This window comes from Chelonoidis abingdonii, chromosome 1 (genome assembly GCF_003597395.2).
Source record: "Chelonoidis abingdonii isolate Lonesome George chromosome 1, CheloAbing_2.0, whole genome shotgun sequence".
NCBI classification, from domain to species: Eukaryota; Metazoa; Chordata; order Testudines; family Testudinidae; genus Chelonoidis; species Chelonoidis abingdonii.
The window spans coordinates 151738901-151761593 of record NC_133769.1 but is presented as its reverse complement, the minus strand read 5'-3'; the positions used below and the strand labels follow the sequence as shown (position 1 = coordinate 151761593).

The 22693-nt window shown below is 44.5% G+C and overlaps 1 pseudogene; it reads right to left on the bottom strand.

Moving 5' to 3' along the window:
* Window positions 1-248: 248 nt before the first annotated feature.
* The window catches only part of LOC142046387 (uncharacterized), a 39696-nt pseudogene continuing 17251 nt past the window's right edge, over window positions 249-22693 (bottom strand).

Genomic DNA, 22693 nt, shown 5'->3' with positions numbered 1-22693 from the left:
TCAACTTTGTACCGGTAAATTGGTGAACAGGCATAAAGAACAAAAATTGTTAGACCATTAGATGAACAATTTGTTGGGAATAATCAAACATGTTTGTTTAAAGGAAATCATGCTGCCAAGCAATCTACTAGAATTCTGTGAGTAGTCAACAAACATGCAGACAAAGGAATCCGATGGATAGCGTATATTTAGATTATTCAGAAAGCCTAACAAAGTCCCTAACCAAAGCTCTTAAGCCAAAATAAGCATCATGCGTCTAAGCGAAGTTCTCTCATGATTGGTAACTGTTAAAGATGGAAACAAAGGGTAGGAGTAATGGTCAGTTATTCAATGGAGAGAGGTAAAATGGTGGTGCCTCCAGGAACTGTACTGGCCCAGTCTTTTATACATACTTCATAAATATCTGGAAAAGGGGTCACGGTGCGTGGCAAAATTCAGATGATACAAAACTATCAAGATAGTTAAGTCCAGGCAGACGAATGAAAGAGCTACAAAAGGATCTCCAAATTGGTTGACTGGGCAACAAAATGCCCAGCATAAAGATTACGTGATAAATGCAAATTATGCACACTTGAAAGCAATAAATCCTAACTATAACATATACAATGATAGGTTTAAATAGCTGTTACACTCAAGAAGAGAATTTTGGAGTCATTGTGCATATTCTCTTGGAGAATCATCCAGGCTCATGTCCAGAGCACTCAAAAAACAAACAGAATTTTGGGAAATCATCAGAAAGGTAATAATAAATAAAAATATCATATTGCCTCTGTATAAATCCACGTAGGCCCACACCTGAATACTGATACAGATGTGGTCGCCCCATCTCAAAAAAATATATTGAATTGTAAAAGTTCAGAAGGGGCAAACCAAAAATGTGAGGAGAAAGTAATAAGACTGGACTTTTCTACTTGTAAAAGAGGCAACTAAGGGATATATAGATTGTCTATAAAATCATGATGTTGTGTAGCAAATTAAATTATACGAAGGTACTCACTCCTTCTTGATAAAACATAACAAAGGCCACAAATGAAAATTAATAGATAGCAGAAATTTAAAAATCAAACACAAGAAATTTTTTTCATTTGCATCGCACGTCCTCCTCTGAACTCCGCTAGGTATGAAGTGCAATACTATAATGGGTTTCAATTAGGTATCTAAGATTCATGAATGTCCATCATTGCATTACGTTATGACAGAATTGAAGTCCTACACTGTCATGAACGGGATGGTCATGTGGAAGATACAACCTTCTTCATCCCTGGGCACCTCTTGACACTGTCAAATCAAACTGCTTATACTTGGCGTCCAGTATGCCATTCTTGTTCTCTCCGTGAGTGCTGACTGCACAGAGCAACACACCTGATTCTGCTTCATGTGAAATTTTGCAATATTGCTATCATATTCCAATTTTGCTCACCAACAATTCAAAATACATCCAGTATAAAGGGTACTCTCGTACTGCCTCCTTGCCCAGCATGCTCAGTGACAGACCAAACATTGCCAGGCAGATACAGAATGATATGGAGAGGTCTCCCTCCTATTACATGCAGGTGAGAGCTGTGCCTGTCAGGTGAGTCACTGTGCAATAGGAACCCGGCAAAACGACGATGATATATTCAACTGTGCCTAATAGAGACTGAACACTGAATTCTGTACCTTTTCACACAGTCATGAAGTATACTTCTCTGATCTGAAGGTACAATAGACAAGATTACAATCCTACCCTATTTACATCTGAGCTTCAGGACCCAGTCCTATGCTGCTTGCCTGGGTGCTGCTTTGGTCCTGCACAATTGATTGCCCAAGTTGCATGGGAATAGTAGTTGCTCCATACAGCAAAGCTTCTCAATGGTTGCTAAGTGTAACGGTTGCGATCACATAGAACCCCTTGGGCTCCAACTGATGTCTAAGACTACTTCTGCCTTGCTTTCCTGCCAGCTTGAGGACTCCACCTCTGTCTGTTAGCAGATCTACACCATTCCTGCTCCAACACAATTCAGTGGTCTGAACCATTGTTGCGCCCAAAGCTGCACGCGTAAAGTGTTCCTGTCTTTAACACCGATGCCCAGCTCCCAATGGACCAAACCCCAAATAATCCGTTTTAACCAGTATAAACTTATACAGGATAAACTCATCAATTGTTCACCCTCATAACCTGATAGAGAGATATGTCACACGTTGCCTCCCTCCAGTATTAATAACACACTCTGGTTAAATTATAAGACAAAGTGAGTTATTTTAAATACCAATTAAGTAGGATTGGTGTTCCAATTGAATAGCAACAGAACAAATTATTACCAAGAAAATAAAAAACATGCCACATGCTGAGTCTAATACTAGAGAAACTAATACAGAATAAAAATTCGCACCAAGTTCAGTAAGCTTCTTTTACAGACTAGTCTCCTTCTTGTCTGGGTCCAGCAATCACTCACACCCCTTGTAGTTACTGTGCTTTGTTCCGGTTTCTTTCAGGTATCCTTGGGGGTGGAGAGCTCTCTCTTTAGCCAGCTGAAGACAAAACGGAGGGGTCTCCCAGGGGTTTAACTAGACTTTCTCTTGTGGGTGGAGACCCTCTCCTCTCTCCTATGCAAAGTCCAGCTCCAAGATGGAGTTTTGAAGTCACCTGGGCAAGTCACATGTCCATGCATGACTCAGTTTTTACAGGCAGCAGCCATTGCTTACCTGCTCCCTTGAACGTCCTCATGTAGACATCTTATGTGGATTAGAGCCTTCCAAGATCCATTGTCCCTTAATTTCTTCTTGATTTGGCACTTAATTTGCACATTCCTTTCTCAAGAAACTGACCAAATGCTTTACAAAGGCTACTTAAAAATCAAGCAAGTACACAGCCAATATTCATAACTTCTAATACAAAAATGATACAATGCATACAAATAGGATTAATAGATTCAGTAGACCATAACCTTTACAGAGATATGTTACATGGCCTGTGTAGCATAAAACATATTCTAGAAATGTCATATATACATTCATAAGCATAGTTTCATAAAGCCTTATGGGAACACCGTCACACTAAGTACCTCCAGGAAAGTTTCCTAGAGATCTCTCTGGAGGATTCTGTGAAATCTTGGTGTGCGTCAACAAACTGTTCCACTGCACTGCTCAACTGCACAGGGGAATTTGTAGCACAATGAAACACAGCCAGTCAGGTAAACTTCTTGCCCTTCAGCCACTTCCCCATTACACAAAACAAAGGAAAGTTAAACGTCATAAAACTGAGCAGCATCCACTCAGAAAGATAACTTACCAGGATCTCCTCTCTGGCTTCTTGCTCACTGGAGATGTACTGCTGGGACTGGCTAGACACCTCCAAAGTGGAGAAAAGCTCCCGACTAGCTGCCCCACCAGGCAACCCTGTTATGGGCTCCACATCATCGTCCAACTCCACCCCCTCATCCCTGACTTTGTCCTCTGGGTTAGGCCAACTTTCTGCCACCTGTAGCCAAAGTATGTACAGGACTCTTGGTGGGAGTCACTACCAAGGCTAGCAGGGGGAGGGATAGCTCAGTAGTTTGAGCATTGACCTGCTAAACCAAGGGTTGTGAGCTCAATCCTTGAGGGCCACCTGGGGCAAAAATCAGTACTTGGTCCTGCTAGTGAAAGCAGAGGCTGGACTCAATGACCCTTCAGGGTCCTTCTAGTTCTAGGAGATAGGTATATCTCCATACATTATTATTAAAGTGGCAAATCTTTCTTTGGTGCAGCTTCAGAGTGATGGTTTACCTACCTTGCCTTCTGGTATGCCTGTCTCAGCTCCTTTATCTTCCCTCTGCCCTGCACCATCTCATTCATAGCCCTTTTCACACAGGACACATGAAATCTGCCTGAAGATATCAAAATTCCTATGGCTGGAGCGCAGTTGGGACTGCACAGTCTCCTCTCCCCATATACTCACAGATCCAACAGCTCAGCAAAGGTCCAAGTGGGAGAATGTCTGTTGCATGGTGCCTCCATTGTCAGCTGGGAAGATCTGATGTGAGCTCTCCATGCCGAGCAAACAGGAAGCGGAATTTCAAAAATTCCTGGGCCTTTAAAGGGGGAGGGGCAGATGCTTGTTTACCTGGCTGCAGGGCAGCAGAGTTCGAACAGCTGACTACAGCAGTCATATGGACATTGTGAGCCACCTCCTGGAGACCATTTACAGTGACAAAACCAAGCGTGGTGTCTACACTGACCCTTTGTCAATAAAGCTTTGCTGAAAAAAAGCCCTACGTCTCTTGTCGAGGTGGTTTTATTTTGTTGCCAAAACAGGAGAGTTTTGTCGCCAAAAGTTGCATTGTAGTGTGTACCCCTCCACTGTTTTGTTGGAAAAAACCCTGCCTTTTGCTGGCAAACCTGTGTAGTGTAGACAAAGCCTGTCTCTATACTAGAAACCTGACAGCAGCACAACTGTACTGATGCAGTGGGTCCACAGTATGCTGATGGGAGAGAGCCCCACGTCCCTGAGCAATGTAGTTATACTGACAGGACTTTGTAGTGTAAACTGGGGCTCAGGCTGCAATCCTCTTTCTCCCATTACACTTTAATCATCTATAAACAGTTGAACACATTCAGCAGGAGAGACTGACATCAGAATATCTGATATTCAGTGGTTAGAGCATTCTCCTGAGAAGTAGGAAACCCCTCTACTTTCCTCAGGCAGAGGGGGAGATTGAAGCCAGTGATCTAATCACTGAGCTCAAAGCTACAGTAACTCCTCACTTAACGGAGTCCTGGTTAAAGTTGTGTCGTTGTTACATTGATGATCAATTAGGGAACACGCTCATTTAAAGTTGTGCAATGCTCCCTTCTAATGTCATTTGGCAGCCGCCTGCTTGGTCCACTGCTTGCAGGAAGAGCAGCCTGTTGCAGCTAGCTGGTGGGGGCTTGGAACCAGGGTGGACTGGCAGGCCCCCATCAGCTCCCCACTCCTCTATGTTCCCTGTGCTGCAATGGCCCAGCAGGCTATCAAGGCAGTTCAGCTGTCCCTCCCCCCACTGCCATGTGCTGTTCCTGCCCTCTGCCTTGGAGCTGCTCCCAGAAAGTCCTGCTTGCTGTGCAGAGTGGGTAAGGGGAGGACTAATGTCAGGGTGTCCCCCTCACCCCTGTTCCTGGAACCCACTTACCCCTTCTCCATATAGAGCAGGGAGGGGACACGGAGGGAGACTGACAGAGAGAGCTTGGGGCAGAAGCTGCTGTCTCAACTTCCGGATCCACTGAAAAAGACAATGTACTTAAGAATAGGTCAGCTTACTTAAAGGGGCAGTGTGCATCTCTCTCTCTCCCACACACAAGATGCGTGTCTGTCTCTGTCTGCTATGCTGTCTCCCCTCCCTCGTGTTCATGCTGTCTTGTGTGAGAGGCTACATTAACAACAATATGTTAACCCTTGACAGCTCAGCCGAGTGCTAGTTCATCATTTAGCAGCAAGGCATTCCCTGGGAAATATCCCTCCCTCTGACTCCACCACCTCAACCAAGCTTCACAATCATCATAGCTGTGAACAGCATTAAATTGTTTAAAATGTATACTGGCGCGGTATTCTATAAAATATATCTTTTTTCGTCTGAGGAAAATTTTTTCCAGAGAGAACTTAACCCCTCCCACAGTACAAAATTAATTCTGATGGGAAATATAGATTGCTTAACATTGTTTTGCTTGAAAGGATACATTTTCAGGACATAACTACAACATTAAGAAGGAGTACTGTAGAAGTAGGCAACCCCCACCAAATTATTCTATGGTGCCATACTCATTCCAAGAATAAATAAGACTTAGTTACCTATGCTGCCTGACTTCAGCAGAGAGGTTCCAGTTTTGTGGATCACAAGCAGAGCTATGGGGAGGAGGATAACTGAGTGGTTTGAGCTTTGGCCTGCGAACCACAGGCTTGGGAGACTCAAATCTGTGAGGGATATCAATTTAGGGAGTTCCCAGTCAAAAAGTCTGTCTGGGATTGGTCCTCGCCTTTGAGCAGGGGTTGGACTGATGACTCGCTGAAGGTCCCTTCCAACCCTCATATTATATGAAGGCTCTCCCTACAGCCTGGACTATTAGGCACCTATCTCCAAGAAAGGGGGGGTGCTTAGGAACTCTCATATGCTCATTTGCTATGTGGCTAACCTAGACAGGAAATTCATCTTAGAGTGCTGGCTTTGGCAGCATATCTAAGCCGCTTTCCTCTCCCCATTCATTGTACAGGGAGTCTAACGTTGGGCTTTGTGAAGAACGCAGTGGATTCCAGTGATTTCTAGTGCTTAGGACACTGAGCATTGCATGCCAAGGACTTTGTGGATCTTGGCCAAAATGATTGGGCTGTGAGCCAAAAAAGGACTTTTCATTCATATAGATCATTCAGCACGCAGCCCAGTCTGGCTTACTCTCATCAAGTGGCAATGTAGAGAAGTCAGTGGAGCGTTGCAGAAGTTCAGCAATAATCAAAACAAAGTTACGAGTTAGGTGCCTAAATGATGGAATATAAAATTAAGAACCCTTGGCCTAGTCTAGGCTACAGAGTAGTGCAATAGAAGTCAGCTGACTTTTTGAGCAAACAGAACTCAGGGTTGGAGGGACTGCAGAGGCTCTAGTCCAGCCCCTGCTCAAGCCGACCAATCCCCAGGCAGATTTTTACCTTGTCCTAAATGCCCCTCAGATTGAAACCACAACACCTGGTTAGTCAGCCAATACTCAAAGCAACTCTAAGCTTCCCTTTCTCCCTAAGCAGTGATCTTTTAACCACCTCGTGTATGCATAAAATGTTGCTTCCACCAATGTTAACTCATCCAAAATTACTGACTTAAAACTTTACTTCATGAGATGTGCTTAAAAGTTATGGTTGATGTATTAGGTGGCTGATGCGTGTTAGCTGATTAAGACTTGTTGCTGCCTTTCGATGCTTATTCCCACATATGTCACCACTGACAGTTCATTTAGACTCATAGACTTAGAGGCAGAAGGGACCATATATGACTCTATGTCCGACCTCCTGCATCAATTGCAGGCCACCAATCTCACCGCAGCCACTTCTAAGAACTCAAGATTCTAGTATTCCGTCATGGTCCATGCTGGAACTCTTTTTTTTGATTCTACGACTGCACTGGTCAGACTGTGCTGGATCATGCTATGCACTGGGAAACAGGAAATGAAATCAAGAAGTTAAGGGGCTTTCCTGTCTACTGTGGCACAGTGCATCCGAGTTCAGATTGTGTTGTCAGAGCACTTCAATAGTGTGCATCTGTTGGGGATAGCTCCCAGAGGCTCCATATTGCAATCGTAATCATTCACTCATACCTACCCAAATCATCAACATAAACCCTACTCCAGAGGAATAGAGTTTATTAGGAGCAGTCCTAGACTCAGTAGCAGGCAAAAGGGACCTTCCTATGAGAAAAATGCATGTCCAAAGCCATAGAGCGATTGCGTCCAAAACCAATGAATTCACAATAAACACCACAAACAGTCAGGGTTGCTGCAGTTAGGGCATATGGCAGCAGCAACATAACTGGCAAGTAATGCCGGATGAGACACAGGCCCATACAAGCATGGGCTTGCAGTGTCCGTACCCGAGAACCCCTCTTTGGACCTCTGGTGTGGTGATGATCCCGGGACTGGTACTAGCATTCCTGCATTGGTGGCTGGGACTGACCAGTGGTCTGTGCAGGGGTCTCCTTTGCCAATGCCCCAACTTTCTCTGACGTATAGTAACAGTTGCGTTAAGATCTGGGCTGTGAGCGCACCACTTAGGGCTATAAGGCTCTTTGAGTTTGAGGGGACGACTTACCTCTCATCCATATCACCTGAAAGAAGCTCAGGGCAGTTCATTGGACCTGCCAAACCTTTCACACCACTTTGCAAGGTCACAGCGTGACAGTCCTGACTAGATGTCACCCCCACATAGACCATTGATCTACATAAACATTTCTGCAGCGGCTGGCCCAGACGGGGCAAAATGTTCGAGGCGATGGGGTCCCTGGAGTGGAAGGGCACCCCCCGCCACTGAACTTGCCAGCGCGGAAGACCCAGAGTGGAAGCGCCCCGGGGGCCCGGAGCCCTGTGGAAAGTTTTCCAGGGCCCCCGGAGCAAGTTGGAAGGATCCTGCTCCCAGGGGCCTCAAAACAACTCTCGTGTGGCCCCTGTGCGGCCTGGGGCAAATTGCCCCACTGTGCCCACCTCTGGTGGCCCTGCAGTTCTGCCTCTTGTCCCAAAACCACAGTCAGGGCTCCAATTGGCCACACATTGTTCCTAATCACAATGGGGTGAGGGTGAAGGTATGCTTCCCTCTTATCCTGCTGGTCCACGGGGTCCGCCTCAAAATTCGCAGGGACAGAGTGACGATGATCATGATTGCCCCGTCTTGGCTGCAGCAGCATTGGTACACGATTCTCCTAGAGCTGTCCATTGATGCTCCAATAGCCCTGCCCCTCTTCCGGGATCTGATCACGCAGGACCATGGGCGCCTCCTCCACCCAATGATGCCAGCTTTAACCATCTCATGTTTGGAAACTCCATGGCAAAGCAGCCATCTGGTCTTCAGTGCACATGTTTACAGACCACTATCCTGTCAACCAACAGGCCAGAGATGATGCGGTGGTCAGCAGAGTTGTTCTTCAATTAATCGTTCCATGACTCCTGCCCTCCTCCAACGGTAAGCTTGGAAGTCACCTAATTGGAATGGACGTGAACAATCACTTGAAGAAGAAAAGAGTTACTTACCTCTCATAACTGTTGTTCTTTGAGATGTGTTGTTCACGTCCTTTACAATACCCACCCCCCTTCCCCTCTGTCCAAGTCAACGGCAAGAAGGAACCGAAGGGGGGTAGGGCTGGCAGTGTACTATATATACCGCCATAAAGGTGCCACTCTAGGGGCTTCCCTGCCTTCCCGGCGGGAGCGGCTAAGGGAAAAAGTTTCCTATGTCCACGCATGGTGCGTGCACACCTAATTGGAATGGACGTCAACAACACATCTCAAAGAAAAACAGTTACGAGAGGTAAGTAACTGTCTTTTAAGAGACGTAAGTAACCATCTTTTACACTGACCCAAGCATTGGTGTGCATAGCACTATGTCTGCGGGAAAGCTTCTCCCACAGACACAGCTCCCACTTCTCATGGAGGTGCACCACTGTAGTGCTTCTAGTGTAGACTAGCATAACTCCTCTCTGCTACAGAACGAGGGAGGCAGGCCAGCAGAAGCCTCCCAAGTGGTATTTTTGTCTCCCTTGGTGGGAGCATGGCTGATTTCAGTCCCCTGCCGTGAGATTTGCAGCTTGAAGCTCCATGGAGTGGGTGGTGGAGACTCTCAACACACACAGCTATTGCAGGGCAATAATGGCACATGTACTTAGGATCCTGAGTATCTAAAAATAAAAAGGTTGTTTAACAATAATAAATGAAAAAAAAAACCATTTTAAACAGTCTGATAGTTCTCCAACTGTCCTCCAGAGAGGTCAGGCAAGGCTTAAATTCCTTTTAAAGAAAATAATTGCTTTTAACTCTGCTGGGCTCAGCAAACCTGAGCATAGAATTGCCAGGCAGGTGGGAGGAACAGATCAAACCTGCCGTTACAGGTGATCAGCAAAAAACCCCCGAACCTATTGGTTTGTGACTTTTTTTACTAGGCACTGATGTCTGGAGGAGAGCTGAGTAAATAATGGATTTTCTGGTTCAAGGACCAAACCAGCACTTAAAAGAGAAATTCGATTAAACCTAAAATGATTTTTTTTTAAAATTTTGTTGAATCAAAATACTCAAAAAATAAAAATTATTTCAAATCAGCTGAAGAGTTTTGAGTTGATTTGAAATGAAAAGGATTGTTTTTTTCAGTTTGTTTTGTTTCAATTTGTTGACCAAAATGTTTCAGTTGACTTGAAACAATTTTTTCTGAAAAAGGAGCAAAGAGTCCTGTGGCACCTTATAGACTAACAGACATATTGGAGCATGAGCTTTCGTGGGTGAATACCTACTTAGTCGGATGCATGTAGTGGAATTTTTTTTTGAGTTTTTCAATTCACTTGTTTTCAGGTGTTTTCCTTCCTTTTTTTTTTTTTTTTTTTCCCAAATCTGAATTTGAAACACTGTTTTGGAAAGCAAAGTCAAAAAAAATGTTTTCTTATTTTTAAAATGAAACACTTTGAAACAAAAAAGTTAAAATGAAATGTTTTGACTTTTTAAAAAACAGTTTTTCAGGTTTTTTTCCTGGCTGAAACTATTAATCAAATTCCACCAGAATTCACAAATAGTTTCAGAGCACCAAAACCCACATTTTTTTAATTAAAAATATCTATCAAAAAAGAATTGCCCAGCCCCAGTTCAGAGAAGGCCTGAAAGTCTGTCCTACCCTGCCCCACTCCTCCCCATCAGGTTTTTTAGAAGAAATTAAGGTTCTAAAAATCCATTTTTTTCTGAAAGACTCTAGTGAGAACTATCTTGCATTCTAGAACCAGAGACACCAAGCAGGTAAAATGCAACTGAGTGAGAGAGGAAGGGATTTGCATTCAGATAACATTTAAAACTCCTTGGGCCTAATTCTGCACACATTTATTCAGGCACAATCCTTTTCAATGCATTTTGCACCCCCATAAGTGTGAGCAGAATTTGGCCCTTTATATTTTTTAATGCCTGAATTGTGGTGTCATTTTTACATAAGAAAGGAGCAAAAAAGGGCACAACCTCTTTTTGCTCTTTGCATTAATGGTTTTAATTGATTTTGCTTTAAGTCTTCACAAGCATAAACCAGCCTTGTTACCCTCAACTCACAGTTATGGCCTGTTTCATGAACCACATGCTGGGTAATAACGCAAGAGGACTCCATGTTTTTAAACCTAAGCTGGCTCTTTATAAAGATAACTAGTTACACAGAGGGAATCCCACAGAAATCAAACATGCAAAAAATATAACATTATGATTTCAAAGTCAAGCACTTAGCAATAGATTTTCAAAGGTATTTAGGTATCTGGGCACCCAAGTCAGATTTTCAGATGCATCTTGGCACCTAACTCAATGGAATCTAGGCACCTAGGATCCTGAAAATCCCACCAGGCACCTATCTACAGCTTTAGGTGCCTTAATACCTTTGAAAATCCAACACTTAACATTTAGGAAATTCCAGAATTAATACTGCTCATGTAACCTTAATTCGGTCCTCTTGTGCATATGCATTATGATATAGTATTTATTTACGTGATCACATACTGTTTTTTCCCACATGGATCATCACCTGCATTTCTGTTGTCAAATCCACAGCACCGACATTTATTACTTGAACTAAAGAAGTGACTGGTAGCAGAAGTAAGCTATTACCTTCTTTGTGGGATAGCTACTAGTGGGTGATGTGATACCCACTTTGCCAGTAGTTAGATAAGTATTTGCTAGGTTGCAGTAGAATGCAGTAGAATCAGGATTCCTGGCTCTGGGATTCAAATGTAGTCTAGTGATTAGAGCAGTGGTTACAGGCAGAACAGCCAAGCACACAGATCTATCATATTCTTTCTGAAATGCAGTATGGCTGAGTGGAAGAGACTTGGATCTGCCATGCGAGGACCCTGGATTACATTCTAAACTCTGCCTAACATGATCTTATCTGAAAAATAGGGAGAATGATGGCTGGCAGCTAAGAGAAGGATATGAGGCCTTGCTTAGTAATCAGGTTTGTGAAGTGCACAGAAATATTAACTGAGACTTGAACTCTGTCCCAGCTTAGAGCATGTCTGCCAAGCGTATTTGTTGGTGGGAAGGAGGAGATTCTCTCTTTTTCTCTAGCAGTCAGGATCTAAGCTGACTTCGGAAGGTGGAGATGGCTCCTTGAATTTAGGATGTCCTGCAAATTCAGGATAGGAGGCAAATCTGCCCAGCCGTTGCAGATCTAAACAGGAATGCACGATATTGCTTTCTTCTGTTCTGTGACTATGCTGCACCAATGTAGGGACAAAGCTCTATGTATGCGTTCACAATCCTCCACGCAAGTCCTCAGATAATCGCCATAACTCAAGTGCCTCTGCCCTAGGTAGTTTGTATGGTGATCTCACATGAGGGGCATTCCTCCTTTCCCCTTCTAAGCGAGTTAATTTCTTTCTTAATCTCAGTCTTTTTCTGAGTTCTAGTCGACATAATAACAGATTGTTCTATGGGGCAGACTCGCCTGCCTCAGCTCCAACCTTGACCGTGAGAGAGATCATACTATAAGTTCAGTACCGCTAGAGGGATCTAATAAAAGAAGGACCCGTTTAAATTTGCAATATACCACTGCCCAAACCCAAGTAGGCTGCAATAATTGCTAAAAGAAAATTGCTCATAGTGTCAGACCCTAATCAAAAGACGTAACTGAAAGCATGGTTATGTACAGCTTTTTAGGTTGATTATGCTAGTTATAGGGGCACAGAAAAAGAGATGGGGCTTTCAGTGTAAATAGCTTTGGGCACACACAAACACCTATCTGAAAGTAAATGTTAAGAATTTTTCCCCACCCATCTTGTGTCGCTTCTGCAGGTGGCGTGTCAGCAGCAACAAGGACTCCTCTTAACAGCAAACAGAACTGGCTCTAGGCCCATGCCAGAAATCTGGGAAAACAATCACCACCCTGGAGCACATCCAAAGTAATACTTCCCTCTTGCAGAGCATGAGCCTGTGTACAACAAATAAAACTTCTATAAACCAGCATATTGTGGAAACCACACAATCAACAATTCAAAAGCATGCAGTCCTCACATAAGCACACTCACAGTGCATTGACGTGTCCTTGCTTCAGTTTCCCACTGAAAGTCCAACCATGGGTATATTCAGATTATGAAGATTGGACGAAAAAGGAAAAAGAAAGGGATTTGATTTATGAAGGAAGAAAAAAAAGAGACATAGGGGCATGTCGACGTTATATGAAGGATGGGTATTGGAAAAAAAAAAAAAAAAAAAAATAATAGTGGAAAAAAAAAGGAGTCTGTGAGTTTATCGAGAAAAAAAAACGAAGAATAGAAAAAAGGGTTTACCGGTAAATATTAGGAAAAAAACTGTTTACGAAAAGAAAAAAAAAAATATCAAAAAAAAATGGGGGGTAGACAAAAAAAAAAAAAAACAACATATGAAATGATATCCTTTTGTGACGTTGTACCCATAACCTTTATAGAAATATGCTATGAATGTAAAATAGACATAACTGGAATATGTTTATGCTACATATGCCATGTAACATATCTTTCAAAGGTTATGATCTACTGAATATAGTCATCCTATGTTGTACGCATGTATCCTTTTTGTATTCGAAGTTATGACTCTGGCTCTTTACTTTTGAATTAAGTAACCTTAGTAGGCATTTGTCAGCTTCTTAAGAAAGGATTTGCAAGTTAGTGGCCAATCAAGAAACCTAATGGACAATGCCTTGGAGACTCCAATCCAATAAAGAGTCTACTTGGGGGTGTTCAAGGTAGCACGTGAGCAATGCTGGCTGCTGTAAAGTTCTGAGTCAGGCATGGACATGTGGCTTGTCATGTGACTCCAAACTCATTCTACACAGGGAGAGAGTGGGAGTCTACCATGAGAGAGAGACACTATACATTAATGAGTCATGCATAGACTGTGACTTGCCCATGTGACTCCAAAACTCCATTCTAACACGGGCAAATGAGGGGTCTAGCCATGAGAGGAAACATATAAGTCCTAGGAGATCCTTCATTTTGTCTTCACTGGCTCAAGAGATGCCTATCCATCCCCAGTGATACCTGAAAGAAACTGAACAAAAGAAGTAACCACAGGGGTGGAGTGATGCTGGACCCAGACTAGAAGGAGACCATCTATAAAAGAAGTTTTCTGGAACATCTTTGAGAGTGAGACTCTCTCTAATCATCTCTTACTGTATTAGGCTTAGATCTGTGTGTTTTTATTTTTTTGCTTGGTAATTCACTTTGTCCGTTCTGTTATTACTTGGAACTTAAAATCCTACTTTTTGTATTTAATAAATCACTTTTTACTTATTAATTACCCAGAGCATGTATTAATACTGGGGGTAACAGCTGTGCATATCTCTCTTTCAGCATTATAGAGGCGAACAATTTACGAGTTTACCTCTATAGTTATCCAAATAAAACAGATTTTATTTGGGGTTTGGACCCCACTGGGAGCTGGGCATCTGAGTGTTGGAGACAGGAACACTTCTCAAGCTGTTTTCAGTTAAACCTGCAGCTTTTGGGGGATGTTGTTCAGACCTGGATCTGTGTTTGTAGCAGGCTAGCATGTCTGGCTCAAATGAGGCAGGTCACTGAAGTCCCAAGCTGCCAGGGAAAATGGGCTCAGAGATGGTCTTGGCACCTAAGGTCGCAGTCCCAAAGGGGATTTCTGTGATTTAACCCGTCACACCTTTAACATATTGTGACAGGTTGGATCACAGAACCGCCCTTGGAAGCTGCCACCCAATGTGCAAAGACTACCTCTACCCCTGCTTTCTCTGCCAGCTCGGGACCCCAGCACCCTGTCTTACTGAGCCAGACACTCCCATCTGCTCCAACAAAGACTCAGGGTCTGAATTACTTGTCCCGAAGCTGCAGTTTACCCAAAAACAGCTCACAGAAGTGTTCCTGTCTTTAACACTCAGATGCCCAACTCTCAATGGAATCGAAATCCAACTAAACCCATTCTAAACTCGTAAATTGTTCGCCCTCTATAACACTGATAGAGAGATATGCACAGCTGTTTACCCTCGGCAGATATTAATGCATACTCTGAGTTAATTAATAAGTAAAAAGTGATTTTATTAAACACTAACATTGAATCATTGATCACTACCCGTTGAGTGCGACAATCTAGCCAACTTTTTATCCACCTTATAGTGCATTCATCCAATCCATACTTTTTAACTTGCTGACAAGAATACTTTGGGAGACCATATCAAAGTTAATGGCTTTCAGCTTCAAATTGCGACCTCAAGGTCCTTATGGCCCTACTCTGTGCCCCTCTAATAGCCTGGTCTATAGCTGTTCAAATTCAGCCTCCAGGCACTGAGCCTCAGCAGTCCTGCCCTGAGGGAAGCTTTCACCCTTCCCTTTACAAATATTATGAAGCGTACAGCATGTGGCTATAAGAATAGGAATATTGTCATTGGTCAGGTCCAGCTTCGCATATAGGCAGCACCAGTGGGCCTTTAAATGGCTGAAAGCACACTCAACAGTCATTCTACACTTGCTCAGCCTGTTGTTGAATCACTCCTTGCAGCTGTCAAGGTGCCCCGTGTGTGGCTTCAAATGCCAGGGCATTAAGAGATAGGCGGGGTCTCCCAGGATCACAATGGACATCTTCTGGTCTGGGAAGAAAGTCCCTGCTTGCAGCTTCCTGAACTGGTGAGTGGTCCGAAAGATGTGTGCATCATGCACCTTTCCAGACTGGCCTGCGTTCATATCTGTGAAACGCCTACAGTGATCCACAAGCACCTGGAGAACCATTGAGAAATACCTCTTGTGATTAATGTACTCGATGACTAGGTGGTCTGGTGCCAGAACTGGAATATGGGTGACATCTACCACCCCTCCACAGTTAGGGAAGCCCATCTATGCATAACCATCTACAATGTCACACACGTTTCCCAGAGTCACGGTCTTTTAGAGCAGGATGTGATTAATGGCCCTGCAGACTTCCATCAACATGAGTCCAAGTGTAGACTTTCCCACTCTGAACTGGTTAGTGTCCGATCAGTAGCAGTCTGGAGTAGCCAACTTTCACAGTGCAATCACCTCGTGCATCTCCAATGGCAGGGCAGCTCTCATTCTCATGTCCTTGTGCCACAGGCTGGGGCAAATCATTCACAAGTCCCATGAATGCAGCTTCCTCATCCAAAGTTCTGCAGCCACGCTCGTTCACCCAGACTCATATGATTGATTCCAACTTCAGTGCTTGTTTCCTGGCCAAGCAGCGTCCACTATGGTCAGCACCTCCATGAATCATAGAATCCTAGAAATTCAGGGTGGAGGGGACCTCAGGAGTCATTCTAGTCCAACTCCTGCTCAAGAGCAGGACTAATCCCAACTAAATATCCCAGCCAGAGCTTGTCAAGCCTGACTTTAAAATCTCTAAGGAGGAGATTCTACCACTCCCAGGTACCCATTCCAGTGCTTCACCACCCTCTTAGTGAAAAAGTTTTTCCTCATATCCAACCTACGACCTCCACACTGCACTTGAGATCTTACTCCTTGTTCTGTCATCAGGTACCACTGATATGGTCTAGATCCACCCTCTTGGAACCCCTTTTAGGCAGCTGAACGCAACTATCAAATCCCCACATTCTTCTCTCTGCAGAAATACATACTCTATCACCATAGCCCATCAGTACAATCTTACCTCGCGAGAGAAGATAGTCATATGCTTGCACGCGCGAAGGCTGGTCTCTTTCCCACAAGACCACTCTGAGTTTCGATGTGGCCCTCACACTCTGTCTGGGAGCTCGTTTCCATTTTTTTCTTCTCCTTCTTCTTGTGACAAGGCGTGTGTCCAATAACTTGGACACGGAGAAATTGCTCCAGAGCTCCAACTCCTTCCATGCAGATCATCGAAGGTAAATAGCAAGCGGAATAATCGAATTATGACCCTCATCGAATGGGAGAGACTTGCCTCTATCTTTGAGTGGCTCCAATACGTGCCACAGAATGTAGACATCATTCTTTGGTCAATCAGCACCACGTGTTGCATCATATCCAAGACTTATTTCATCAGAGCCAACTGGGTATCACCCCTGGAGATGTATCCATTTCTACTTAGAATGAAAGCTAGAAAAATGAACCTACACATCCCAGCATAGGTCCAATAGTCCTCAGTAAAGTCTTGAGCCCATGGATGCTTCTTCTAAGTTGCAGGACTCAGTTTCTCTGCTCCCTGGACAGAAGCATTGCTTGTGATCCTAATCCATATTCATATGAGCCACACGCAACATCCGACGCTAGAAATATTTGTCTACGGTTATCTGCGCTCATGTCCTACTCTCCTTCATACCCTCTCATTCGCAGTAGCTCCAAGCACTACCATTCTGCCAGTTTAGTGGTGCAGCATTGCAAAACTTGTGCCCTGCGACCCTTGGTGCACCACCATCCATGCCTATGTCCCACATCTCTAGATCATTAATCTTGTAGAGAGATTAAGAAATTAATCAGCGACTTACAGACAAGTAGGTCTTCACGGCACGATGACATCTTGGGCATCCTCGACTCATAGCCTGACTCCGTCCTGCTAACATGAGAGCCATCTAGCCTCACACTACACACTTCCTCGTAGCCTAACTGTCTGTATCGCGGAATAGCCATCTGCCTCCCCATTTCTTTTCAGGAACCCTCCTGCAAGGAGAGCACGAATCTAAACATCAAGAAATATCCAGCGCATGCTAGCTACCCACGCAGACAATAACTCGTACCATATGAGGCCACGAATACACTTAAAAGAATCGGATGTTTTCTGGAATCATCCCGATGTTGTTCATGAATCATCAGGGCAGGAAGCGTTAATCATGCGACCTCGTGACACTCGATGGGTCAGCACAGTGCACACCAACACCACAGCTAACAAAAATCGCGGCACATTGGCGACACCCCATCCCGAGAATTCTCAAGACGCTATACCATGAGCGAGGACACTCCTAGGAGGCGATGTACGGCGAGGCAAAAACAATTGTACAGAGAATGAGTCAGTGCAACTTTTGTACATCTTCTCCGGTACCACAAGGCAGAGGCAAGGATTGGATGGTCTCCTCGGGAGCAATGCAGTAACCCCCTGCAACCTTGAGGATGGCAATATCTCTCATAGAACTATCACACTACTCTTCCACCAGAAGTTTATGTTTCCTGTAGGGCAGACACTTTCGATATAGGGTGCCCTTTCATCCTTTCATCTACCTAAGAGTCTCTTTGAAATTGTGCAGTGAATACGAGATGCCACCTTAAGCAAAGGAATGTTGTAGTTCCCTACCTTAGCATTGGCTTCTGAACGATTACTCTATGCAGAAGCTTCTTCTCTGGCTATTCACAAGGCCATAGACCTCTTCTCGAACTGGGGTCTACAACTGAACATTCAAAAATTTCACCTTGACTCTGTACAAAAGTTGAATATAGACTGTTCACTTTATGAAATCAAGGTAAGCTACCTCCCAATGCACCAAGTTTTTGGCCCCATGCCAATATATCAGCCCAATCCAGAGAGCGTCTGCCTAACGAAGCACCATCAGCACGACGAGAGAGCTTATACCTGAGCACCTGGGGATCTGAATGGCATAGAGTCGACTTTGTCATAGGCCGCTGCCAAAGGTCATTCGAATCCTTAGTCGGTATGTGCTACGAGATCTTGCCGGGGAGAGCGCTCAGAGCACAGTGAAATATTCGGCAACAAGAGCAGATACGACCGGCTGAGAGCATTCTACAACACACTATCGCCGGTACCAACATTCGAGTTGAAGATCTCTCTGATTGGTGGAGACACCGACCTCTAGAACGCTCTGTGCACAGAACCGACCAATTGCGACATTTGTGTCTTCTCTACCATCACGTTATTCGCGGCCAGAATGAGAAACATAGCACACCTCATAACCTCTGATAGGGGTGCAGTATGGGACGCGAGGAGCGAATGTTAGAGGGAACAGATCACAGTACACGCAAGCAACCCGTATAGGCAGATCTAGGAGTTGGCCAAAGTCACTCTCTTGGCCTCGCCGAGATCTAGGCACAATCGTGAGAGACACGTTGCTCGGCACATTTTTTCCGGCGAGCGAGATGTATTCCCATTCTGTGCATTTCTATAGGATTAGCTAATTAGAGCCGGGATATGAGGCAACTAGCATAATTAGATGAGTGAACAGTTACAATTGGAGCTACCCGGTAAACACCATGTGCATTAACTTCACTCTGGTAGCACAGAGTTGCACACCACGCATGCTCAGAGACTCTGCACAGAGAGAGCAACTGCGATGGAGGCGCTGCGACCAAAGCAATTTTTATGTAGTTGAGCAGGCTAGTGACCTGGTAGTAACATGACCACAGATTGTCTGATTCTAATCAGCACGGGCGGAACACTTTTGGCGCACGTCCATCGATGAGTGAGGTCCGGGGAGACAGCATCTTCCATAGACTGATGCGTATGGCCGCGAGAGTTCTGGGCGAAATCGACACTCGACTGGTAGATTGCTAGTAGGGTTGCAGAACTAAAGCGCGATGTCTCCGGAATCGGCGGGACCTCGCACCAGCGTTTAGGGCCGTGAAATCTCTTTTTGCTATATATAGAAGATACAAAAAAATACATCAGGCACCTTCCAAGAGCCTGAGTAGCGTGTTGCCGGACTCTGGCTAGTTCCCCGGCCCTTGAATTTTGAGAGAGCACAAAGCCAAGATGAGAGCGAGCCACTTCTACAAGCGAGTCAGCGGCACAGAGAGGTGCAGAGTAAAGCCGCTTCCTGGACTACTGGGTGGCAATTTGAGGAGCTAAGCACTACCGTAACGAGCAGTGGTCACGAGTCCTTTGATTCATGTTGCATGTGGGCAAGAAGAACATCCGGAGCAGACTGATGGGGCCCGCCTTGGCCTGACTCCCAGACTGAGAAGAGGCATAGCCAACCCACACTCGTAAGCGAGCTGGACTACCTCGGCGCCGGGCGATCAAAGTTTAAGTTGACCTCATGGAAATGCAGCAGCCCTGCCATTGTGCTCATTGCAATGGGATTCACAGTTAGAGCCGGTGGGCGTCGGGCGATGGAACGCATATCCCTATCTTGACACCGGAGCACCCAAGGAAGCCAGTACATAACAGACCGCACAGGTACTTTTCAATGGTGCTGCAAGCACTGGTGGATCACAAGGGACGTTTCACAACATCAACCTGGGAACGCGCTGGGAAAGGATTGTAAACGCCGCATCTTCAGGAATTCTGGTCGTTTGCAAACAACTGCGGAGAAAGGACTTACTCACCACGAGAAAATCACCATTGGGATTCTTGCTGAGAGAGCTGCCATGCTTATATGTTACCTGGACCCAGGCCTCACCCCTTTGAAGCCATGTGCTTATGAAGCATACACAGCACCCCCCGACCCCCGAGGTCTCCTGCATGCCACACATAACTGATTTTAGTAGTTTTGCGAGAGGGATGTGGAGGCGCTGATTGCGGGCTGCCGGTGCGCAGGAGTACTGGAGTCGGGGTGTGGGGGCTGCTGATATATTACTGTGGCTTTTGGCAACGTACATCGATAAATTCCTGGCTCCTTTTTCAGCTCAGGTTGGCCACCCTTGGTCTATATCAACCTGACATGTTTGTACTTCCACTGCTGTTTCAGCCACTGGGCCCCTCAGATAGACCAGTTTTTGTAGCCGGACAAGAAATGTACACAGTTGCTCCAGAGGCAGGCTGGTTCACCAGTCATTATGGGTGCTTTCTGTTCACTGATTATGGGGTCTTTCTGTATTCATTCCACCATTACTCTAATATCAAAGTTCTGTTTTAGATAAAGAAAGACAAGGCCAAGGTTATTCTAGCCAAGCTGGTCCACAGACATGGTTTCCCTTAGCATCATTCAGTTGGCTACCTGCTCACCGCTCACTCTGCAGACTGGCCTTATCTTCTGCCCCAAGAAAACAGGGGGGGGGGGGCGGAAGATTCTCACCCGCTCTGATTCTCACCCTCAAAGCATGGCTGTCCATTGGTTTGCAGATTAGAGACCAACCTGTTCGGAGACAGTGAAGAGAATACTACTGTCACAGCATAAAACAGTTCTACCACTACACTTACTTGCAAATGGCAGTTTCAAGCTACTGCTGTAAACTAGACACATTCACAACATTCTCACTGCTGCAGATGTACTGGACTACATCCTAGTATTGAAAGCTCGAGACTGTCCTTGACTCATAGAGTCTATCTGGCACCCATGCACGGCTTCCACTCCCAATAGAGCGTTTTTCCATATTTGCTCCCCAATGCAGTGAGGTTCCTAAAGAACTGGAAGTTTCTTCCACAAGTCAAGTGGCTATCCCAACTTGAGCATTGGTTCTTAAATCTTATAAGGACCACTGTTTGAGCCAATGGCTACCTACCCACCGCCCCAATTATCAATGAAGAGAGCATTCCTGTTGTGATGTCTGGCGATGAGTTTGAGGAAGTAGAGCCTGTCATGGCATCCCTTACCCTGGCCTTCACATATTTTCAAAGACAAAGTCAGGTTATGACAGCACCAAAAAAAATCTCTTCAGAGTTCCTTATAAACCACCCTTATATTTTTCTGTCTTACCTAAACCTTAATGGTAAGGAAAGAGATGCTGCTTTTAGACTATGGCAGGAGGGCTCTGACCTTTTGCTTTGCAAGGCACTAAATCTTTAGAAGTCTTCAAGCTTTTTCTCTTGCATCTGTTGTTCTAGTTCGCATCATTGATCTTTATTCAGGAGATGTTTTTGTCTATTGTTATTTAATAAATCATACATCTCAACAATTATTACTTCCTGGACAAATATGATTGTATGTATCACTAAACTAAGATATCTGAATTGGAGAGTACGCATATAAAATTTGTAGGTTACTCCAAGCGGAGAGATTACATAGCATTTGTGTTAGATAGATATTTATGAATCAAGAATTGACCTTGATCAAATGTAGATATTTGATCAAGTTCATTTCTAAGATGAATTATTCAATTAAATGTGCAATAGTACTCCACTTAAAAGGAAATCAATTCACACCTTTCAAATGGTGTATAGTAACTGACTCCGGCTATGGCTGCTGAAAGTATCTAGGGTTACAGTGAGTCACTTAATGTGAATATAAGCCAACAATGTGCTACTAGTGTGAAAAATGCTAATTAAGCCTCTGGGTGTTGTAACTGTATTGCGGTTCTGCGGAGCGCATACTTAGAGTGCCAATTTCAGGACTTTAAAACAGGGCAGTCTACAGCCCAACGTCTAGGGTTTTTCACCTCTTAAGGCAAACCAGACCAGCCAGACAAAGAGGATTTGCTGTCTCTACCCCACTGGCTAACCCCAAGTCACGCAAAGCAAATCTCTTCGACCCTTCCAGTTTTCCCATTATCACCACCAGTGCCACTCGTCCTGTGGATGAATGGTTATGAAACTAACACCCAATAAAAAGAGAGGACTTCGCTCTAACCCAAAGAACAAGCCCCCAGACCCGTCATATATACAGAATCAGATCTTACCCACAAATTCACGTTCTTGTTGCCATCCTTTAGAATCTAAAATCTAAAGGCTTATTCATAAAAGGGAAACAGATATAGATGAAGAGCTAGAATTGGTTTAAATTGAATCAATTAACACAGGAATCGGCAAAGTTCTTGCTTCAGGCTTGTAGCAGTGATGGAGTAAACTGCAGTTGAAAGTCCAGTCTCTGGGAGTTACATTCCCCTGCTGGGCATGGTCATTTCGGTCCTTTGGTTAGAGTGTCAGTTGTCACAAAGTCCTCAGAGGTAAGAAGCAAGATTGAAGACCAGATTGGAGTATGAGGCATCAGCCTTTTATAGTCTTTCCAGTGTATAGAACCACTTCTTTGTTCTTACTGTCGAAAATTACAGGCAAAATGGAGTCTGGGTCACTTATGGGGCAGTTCCTGCATGCTTGCTGAGTTGCAGGCGAGCTTCCTTCCTGGACTGAGTCAGTTGTAAGCTGATGGTCCTAATTAGGGCCATCAAACAGTCTAGCAGAGCTAACATCAACTTGTCTGGGATGTACCAAGAAGCACGGCCATATTTGA